Here is a 9,532-nt window from a genome sequence, read left to right as displayed (position 1 = left end):
ATGTGTGTTGGGAAAGTACCAGAGCTTCTAGCGCTAATAGAAAGAACTGAATGCTGGCTAAAGCCGGAGATAAGTTCAACCGAAGTTTTTGCGAGGAACTTAACGGTGTTTCGAAAGGATAAGCTAAACACAGTTGGCGGTGGCGTGTTTGTTTCTGTTAGAAGTACGAGGGCTATCCACAATGTACATTACGTTTTCGTTTGTGTCCGTTAGGGGCGGGGCTAGCGCGGCCATCTTGGTGTCATGGCATTCCGCCGCTCAGTCGGCATCCTGCCGTGCTAGTGAGAGGTTCGTGCTGTACTCCGTTGAGTTACTGTGACAATCTGAAATGTCAGCGATAATTGAAAATTCCGGGAAGTGTGAAGTGCGTGCTGTAATAAGGTTTCTGACTGCAAAAAACTGTACACCGATAGAAATCTATCGGCAGCTTTGTGAAGTGTATGGGGACAACATAATCACTGAAGGTGGAGTGCGTCAATGGGTCATAAAATTTAAAAATGGCCGAACTAATGTTCACGACGAAGAGCGAAGTGGAAGACCCAGCATAGTGACTGCCGAACTTGTCGAAAAAGTCGATGCCGCGGTCCGTGAAAACCGTAATTTCACAATAACGGAACTCTCTATGAGTTTTCCACAAATTTCACGAAGTTTGTTGCACGAAATCATCACCGAAAAGCTTGGTTACCACAAGTTTTGTGCAAGATGGACACCTAAAATCTTGAAAGAGATTCACAAAAATCTGCGAATGGCTGCAGCTTTAACGTTTTTGGACGCTTACGAGAAAGATGGCGACTCATTACTCGATCGCATGGTTACTGGTGACGAAACATGGGTTAAGCATGTGAACTGCGACACAAAATTGCAGTCCCTGCAGTGGGGGCACACAAATTCCCCCCAAAAACCCAAGAAATGCATGCAGACAATGTCGGCAAGGAAGGTGATGGCGACTGTCTTTTGCGACAGAAAAGGTGTGATTTTTGTGGATTTCCTGGAAAGAGGCACTACAATAAACTCTCAAAGGTATTGCCAAACTCTGCACAACCTCAGAAGAGCAATACAAAACAAGCACAGGGGAAAGTTGGGCTCAAAGATCTTGCTGATTCACGACAACGCCTGGGCCCACACGGCAAATGCCACTCGTGAAGTTCTCGAATCTTTTAAGTGGGAGTTGTTTCCTCATCCGCCGTACAGTCCCGACCTGGCACCGAGCGACTTCCACTTACTCCCAGCAATGAAGAAGTGGTTGGCTATGCAGCGTTTTGATGACGACGCACAGCTTCAAGAAGAGGTAACCACGTGGTTGAAGGCGCAGGCGGCCGAATTTTACGACGAAGGAATTTCCAAGCTCGTCCATCGCTACGATAAGTGCCTTAATTTAAATGGCAACTATGTAGAAAGGTAGTATTTAAGTGTGGCTTTCATCTGTATATAATAAAAAAATTTCCAATACTTTATTTATTTTTAATTCCAAAACGTAATGTACTTTGTGGATAGCCCTCGTAGTTTATCTCGATAGTTCCTGTGAGTTAGTATGGGTAGAGGTAATTCTTGGCAACCGCAATAAAACAACAATTGAATCCTTTTACCGATCTCCCAACTTAGATATTACAATTGCTGAAAGGTTCAAAGAAAACTTGAGTTTAATTTCAAAACCGTATCCGACTCATATACTTATAGTTGGAATAGACTGTAATTTACCCTCGATATGTTGGTGGAAACACATATTCAGATCTGAAGGTGCGCATAAAACATCATCCGAAATTGAGCTGAACGCATTCTCGGAAAATTATTTCAGGCAGTTAATTCATGAGGCCACGCGAATAGTAAACGGTTGTGAACACACACTTGACCTGTTAGCTACAAATAATCCTGAGCTAATAACGGGCATCAAAGCAGATACAGGGATTAATGAACACAGAGTTGTCGTGCGAGACTGTATATTGTAACCGCCAGATTCTCCAAAAATAAACGAACAATATACCCACTTACAAAACAGATAAAAATTCACTTCTTCCTGAGAGACAATCTCCACTCCTTCCAAATTAAGAATGTAAGTGCAGACCAGATGTGTCTTCAATTCAAAGAAATAGTATCGACAGCAGTTGGGAAGTTTACACCAAATAAATGACCAAACGACGGAGCTGATCCACCTTGGTACACTAAACGAGTCAGAACACTGTTGCAGAAACAATGGAAAAAAAAATGCTAAATTTAAACGAACGCAAAATCTCCAAGATCGGTGATGTTTTCCATAAGCTCGTAATTTAGCGCAGACATCAATGCGAGATGCTTATAGTAGTTTCCACAACGAAACTTTATCTCGAAACCCGGCAGAAAATCCGAAGAGATTCTGGTCGTATGTAAAGTGTGCTAGCGGCAAGACACAGCCAATGCCTTCTGTGCGTGATAGCAAATGGAAATACTATCGATTAAACACAGCCTTTCGAAATTCCTTCACCGAAGAAGACTAAGTAAATATTCCAGAATTCGAATCAAGGACAGCTGCTAACGTCAATAACTTAGAAGTATACATCCTTGGAGTAGTTAAGCAACTTATGTCATTTGATAAAAGCAAGTCTTCTGGTCCAGACTTTATACCAACTAGGTTCCTTTCATATGTGCTGACGCGATAGCTTCATACTTAACAATCATATACAACTGCTCGCTCGACAAAAGATCCGTACCCAAAGACTGGAAAGATGCACAGGTCATACCAATATTCAAGAAAGTAATGGGAGTAATCCACTAAATTACAGGTCCATATCATAATGTCGATATGCAGCAGGATTTTGGAAGATATATTGTGTTCGACCATTATGAATTACCTCGAAGAGAAAGGTCTATTGACACAGTCAACACGGATTTAGAAAACATCGTTCTTGTGAAACACAACTGGCTCTTTACACATACGAAGTGTTGGGTGCTGTTGACAAGAGATTTCAAATTGATTCCATATTTCTAGATTTCCAAAAGGCTTTTGACTCTGCTATACAAGCGATTTGCAGCGAAACTGAGTGCTTATGGAATATCGTCTCAGTTTGTGACTGGATTCGTGATTTCCTGTCAGAGAGCTCACAGTTTGTAGTAACTAACGGCAAATGATTGGGTAAAACTGAAGTGATTTCTGGTGTTCCGCAGATTAATGTTACAGGCCCTCTGCTCTTCCTTATCTATATAAACGATTTAGGAGACAATCTGAGCAGCCATCTTTGGTTGTTCGCAGATGATGCTGTCGTTTATCGCCTAGTAAACTCATCGTAAAATCAAAACGAATCGCAAAAAGATTTAGAAAAGATATCTGAATGGTGCGAAAATTGGAAATTGACCCTAAATAATGAAAAGTGTGAGGTCATCCACATGACTGCTAAAAGGAATACGCTAAACTTTGGTTTCACGACAAATCAGTCTAATCTAAAGGCCATAGATCCAACTAACTACCTCATAATTACAATTACAAACATTTTAAATTGGTGAGAACACATAGAAAATGTTGTGGGGAAGGCAAACCAAAGACTGAGTTTTATTGGGAGAACATTTAGAAAACGTAACAGATCTACTAACGAGACTGCCTACACTACGCTTTTTCGTCCTGTTTTGGAGTACTGCTGTGCGGTCTGGGGTCCTTACCAGCTAGGATTAACGGAGTACATCGACAAGATTCAACGAAGAGTAGCACGTTTTGTATTATCGCGAAACAGAGGAGAGAGTCGCGGACATGATATAGCATTTGGGATGGGCACCATTAAAACAAAGGCGTTTTTCGTTGCAAAACCCTCCTGCTACATTGTCGTTATCACATATTTGTCGAAAAATAGAGTGCATAATTATAATTAAAAAACCCTAGCGTCTTTATGTTATGTACTTAGTATGTTATGTACATAGTATGTTATGTACATAGTAGGCATATGCCAGAGCAGGAAGGACTGACACACTTAATGCAGAAAGAGTAACTTAGAAGGGTCTTGCTAACTTCTACGAAAACGTCGCCTCAACTTTCCCCCCAGATGTCTCATCCCCACGAGATGTCTGGATTTCGCCACTTCCACTACATAATTTAACATATAGGTCTTCCAGCCAATCAGAACCGAGAACAGACTGTAGATTCTGCTCTTGGATGTCGTAAACAAATGGATCAGTGCCCAGATTTCACCAAAAGTTGCGTCATCATGCATTGATGTGATAGATGGTGGTTACAGGTATATTTCCATCCACACTCGGTCCTTACCGAATCACTGGAATGACCCACGGTTCAGTGGATGATGCATATGTTGGAGTCCAATACCGATCTACATCGTGCTGTTTGAAATCTTCGATGCACTTCCGTTTTTAGAGACACCACTACAGAGAGAGGAATGGTTCAAATGGCTCTAAGCACTATGGTACTTGACATCTGAGCTCATCAGTCCCCTAGAACTTAGAACTACGTAAACGTAACTAACCTAAGGACATCACACACATCCATGCCCGAGGCGGGATTAGAACCTTCGACTGTAGCGGTCGCGCGGTTGCAGACTGAAACGCCTAGAACCTCTCGGCCTCACCGGCCGGCGAGAGGAATGGACTGGAATGATTTTATATACCCAAACGAACATGTAACTGCCCGCTTTCATCCACATTTTCGTCGTATCTTTCCTCAGTGTTACGCATTTTCCATCGATTTTGCAATTTTACCAAATTTTCCCGTAATTTCAACGCATTTTACCGAATTACTCGAGTTCAAAACCAGTTCTCTCGACAACTTCTCACATCAACAAAAACCGAGCGGGGTGGCGCAGTGGTTAGACACTGGACTCGCATTCGGGAGGACGACGGTTCAATCCCGCGTCCGGCCATCCTGATTTAGGTTTTCCGTGATTTCCCTAAATCACTCCAGGCAAATGCCGGGATGGTTCCTCTGAAAGGGCACGGCCGACTTCCTTCCCAATCCTTCCCTAATCCGATGAGACCGATGACCTCGCTGTCTGGTCTCCTTCCCCAAAACCAACCAACATCAACAAAACATTTCATCGTGTCGATCTCGTGATGCTACCAGCCAATGAAATTGCAGTAAGATTCTCAATTTCTATATCATCGCTAATCTACCACCTCCATTACTTTGCGAGTGCTGTATACACGTGGGCATATCGTGAACCTTGTTGCACTACCCACATCACATGAGACCAATACTTTTTCGAAGTGAGGTAAATAGCCAGCAGCGGAGAGGAGGTGCAAAAACTACATACCTTTAGCCGAAACACTTTATAAATTAGGTAATACTTTGATACGACTGACCATCTCGCGCCTTCTGGATGGGAGTCACAAGGTATTCTCGCATTCGTAGCATAAGGTCGGAGATTGAAAGATCTCGCCAACACCTTTGCTGATACCAATCCAACGGACGAATCATTTCCATAGGAGCACCCTGTCCTCCGTTTCGAAACGAGCTACCCCTTCGTTGAACCTATCGACTAATAATCCTGAGCAAAACTCTAGATGATCTCTCTCTATGCATCTCGTAACTCTTCCTCTGTCTTTAACCGACCCTCCCTACAACATAGCCTCCGATTTAATTTGAAAGTAGCGAGGAGAAGGAGGGATCTACACCCGCTACAGTCGACATCTCATGAAGGAACAAAACGAGCTGAGCGCTACATAATCTGTACACTTTGATATTTTGCTTTCACAAAGAGTATAACACATGTTCCAAAAGTGTACCGACCGACGTTATTGATATAGGCCGTTATTCTCATTCTGTAACTGCCGTTCTGCAAAGACTGTTCTGTGTCAATCTTACTCATGTCACTCATCCAATTACACACGATCTCCCTAGACGCATGCATGCTGAGGAGGTTAGCACTCCTTGTTAGAGTATAGTAGATACGAGCCCGATACATTTGAGAGTTTTGGGTGATTTGACCAATGGTTAAAGAGAAGAAGAAACGTATGGTTTATGCATGATGAAGCTCCAGACAGAGAGAGTGTGACACATGTAACATAAATCACTTATGCTATCATGTCAATAGTATTGTTGTGGTGTTTGGATTCCATACCAAGAAGGTACTGGAAAGAGAGAAACGATCATAGACCATAAATATACACCCGTAAGTCTACATGGTTCTGCACTTAAACATGGTATAATGTTAAAGCACTGTGATTTCCGATATATTAGTCACGTGGACTGTAATGCTTTTAATACTCCAAGAAATATATTTCCAACACCTGACATACATGACGAGAAACTTTAAAATGATAAAACTACTATCTTCTACACAAAAAGAAGAAAAAATAGATTCTTTGTGATACGTGCACTATATAGCTTCCTGGAGGCGTACAACACGCTCTGATCACATCTGATTGCGGTTCGGAAATTAAACTACACCCGCATCAGTCCTATAAAATGTTCGTCAGCAACAGAAAAATGCATGAAACAACGGCATCTTATGAGGAAATAGAGAAATGAATAGCAGTGGTGTTTGGAATGTGAAATTACACACCATTCTGCACGAACTCCATAAACAGAACACAGTCTTTTCCACACACATTGAAACGCCCGCTAAATCACGCAGGGCTAACGGGTAATTAGGACTGTGGAAAGGGCCAAATAAGGTTGGGGTCAGTTTCATCTCCTAATTGCAATTTATTGTAATTTAATAACACATTTACAACCAAAGCGGCACATAGCCGAACCTTTACGAAATGAAACTCTTTCACGGCTGAGGGCCTCCAAACAAGAAATCTTAAAAAACAAGAATATAAAAAATGCATTTAAAATAGCAAATAAAATAATTAAAGCCGGCCGAAGTGGCCGTGCGGTTAAAGGCGCTGCAGTCTGGAACCGCAATACCGCTACGGTCGCAGGTTCGAATCCTGCCTCGGGCATGGATGTTTGTGTTGTCCTTAGGTTAGTTAGGTTTAACTAGTTCTAAGTTCTAGGGGACTAATGACCTCAGCAGTTGAGTCCCATAGTGCTCAGAGCCATTTGAACCAAAATAATTAAAAAAAACATATCACAGCTAGGTGGAAACCCTCAAGGCAAAGTAGATAGAACAAACATATGCCAGGTGCAATACAAATGGCTGAAGGCCAGAATTAAGTTTCAAAATTTTAAAATATATTGCCATAATCTTTTAAAGGCAGAAGGCCACATTGTTTAAGCCTGAAAAACAATTTTAAGAATAAAGTTGCAAGGCTGAAAGCCCACAATTTTCCAGATTTTTTAAAAATATAACCATAAGCCTTAAATTTTAAGTAGCTGAAAACAGATAATTAAACACCAGTGGGAAAGACAATAAAGACAATGGCACTCAGAAGCCTCCATGGAGGTTGGTCTGCCCTCGTTCACTTAAGTGAGACAGGTGGTGAGCCCAACTACACTTGATTCGTCGGAATCCAACCAGGGGACAGCCAAGGACCGACCGACACAACGACTTGCTTGCCATCAATCAGTACATGAGAACTCAAACACAAAAGGTTACGATCGTGGTAACCCACAATGATGTATGTATCAGCTGTCAAAATTACACACCATGTTGGACAGCGACAACAGGTGAGGAAAGGACGCTGCCTGAAATTACGTTAGTGGCCAGGGCAGGTAACCAGAACACTAACAGCCACAAGGCAGAAAATTTCGCTGGTGCATTCGAATTGTAGTCAACCAATATAGTTAATGCATCGCGTGGCGGCTGAATTTCAGCAACAGGGACACTCGGTGTTACTCACTTGAAAACTTCCCCAACAGCGAACCACTGAAACGAACTACCTTAACATGAATGGACGTGGCTTGGGTAGTTTAAACCACTACTCAACTTTGACGTCCTGGGTCGATGAACCACGAAGCTCGTAGTGATCGGACAGCTCCACACATGCTCCGACACTGCACAGCCCCCAGCGGACCCAGCTGACTGCACCGCGTGGAGATAACTTCCCTGGTCCGCCGCAACCGACCGACTCCTCGCAGAGTGCGGACAACATCTAAAATCGTCGTCAGTGGAAACAATGGCAACTACACACACAGCCTGACAAACACTTGCATGAAGACCTGAATGGTATATGGGGAGGTTTGTTGTTAACGATTTCAGGACGATAGCGCTCTAAGTCACACACAGAATGTGCAGGTTGTACCATACAACTGATACAGCCTGGGAGAACAATGGAAAAAATGGTTAAATGTGCGATAAACATCCTGTTACAACATCACAATCTATCTAGGACACATCTTCAGTCTACCATTATATCACATCTCTTAACAACCACCCACAATAGATTACTCCATCTACTTTCTATCATCGTTAATGCAGACCCATGTCATTGGTTCTCTTTTCTAGGAAAGCAGTCAAGACAGCAGTCAACTTGCATGTGTTCTTATTACTGCTGGGGTCATATGGCAGTATGTTGTTTAAAACCATGCAGCAAGTGTTCTGTAAGGTATTTATCAGCTGACACGGCATGTCTGTGATTGGACTCTCCTAAGTTACTCTTTCTGCGTTAATTGTGTCAGTCCTTCCTGTTCTGGCATACGCCTGCTATCAAGCAAGAATGTATGTAACATAAATGAAAGACTCTAGGGCTTTTTAATTGTAATTATGCACCCTATTCCTCGACAAATATGTGATAATGACGATGTGGCAGGAGAGTTTTGCTACTGGGAACCTATGATAGGTCATGCGAAATAGCACCCAGATGGTGTGAGTGTGGGCATACTATAATTTTTCGGTCGCTATACACATATAAATGATAATCACGCTACTTGTCGGGAATGTTAAGCTGTTGCAACGTAAAGGTACTGTTTCTAGTATTTCGACATATCACCAGACGTGTATGGGAAGTGATCAGACCACTATTCCTGTAAGAAATTACATACATATAGCAATAAGGGGAAGATAGATTTGATGTGTGGAATTGCGAGTTCAATGTATTGACGGGTATATCCGATCGTGAGGGGTAATAAATTCATTTCTTAAACACATGCACACTATACCCATGCAAGGATTCTACTAGATCTGCTATAGCATATAAACAGGGCAGGCAGTATGGCTGTAACATTACAGATACGCAGAATGTTGTCTCATCGGCTTCCTAAGCAGCTCCTCATCCTTTCGTCTGAGGAAGCAATGTTGATTATCACATAGTAGGATGTGGCGCCTTCCAGAAGAGCTGACTGAATAACCTACAGTCTTTTTTCCAATATGATAGACTGGAAGATCTAAATATCAAATAATTTCCTAGAATTGAGGAGAAAAGAAACATATAGCCAGTGTAAGTGTGGACATATCATGGTTTTTTCAGACCCTGCACACATATATATATACGGTAATTGCATTGCTTGTCTGAAATGTGTATGTGTTGAAGTGTAGTGTTACTGTGGTCAGTGTACCGACATGTGCAAAGAACATGATTTGGGTGGTTATATGTCTGGTCATAAGGGAGGTTTAGATTCTCAGATTTTTACAGGGAAAACTGCGATTTCAATGCATTGCTAGCTGTAAGGGATATGAATGATTCTACATGGAAAATTATGTGCCTGGAATGAATGGACGTTTCTGGCTTAAGTCGT

The sequence above is a fragment of the Schistocerca americana genome, chromosome 1, assembly GCF_021461395.2.
Source record: "Schistocerca americana isolate TAMUIC-IGC-003095 chromosome 1, iqSchAmer2.1, whole genome shotgun sequence".
Lineage (NCBI taxonomy): Eukaryota > Metazoa > Arthropoda > Insecta > Orthoptera > Acrididae > Schistocerca > Schistocerca americana.
This window is presented reverse-complemented; position numbering follows the sequence as displayed.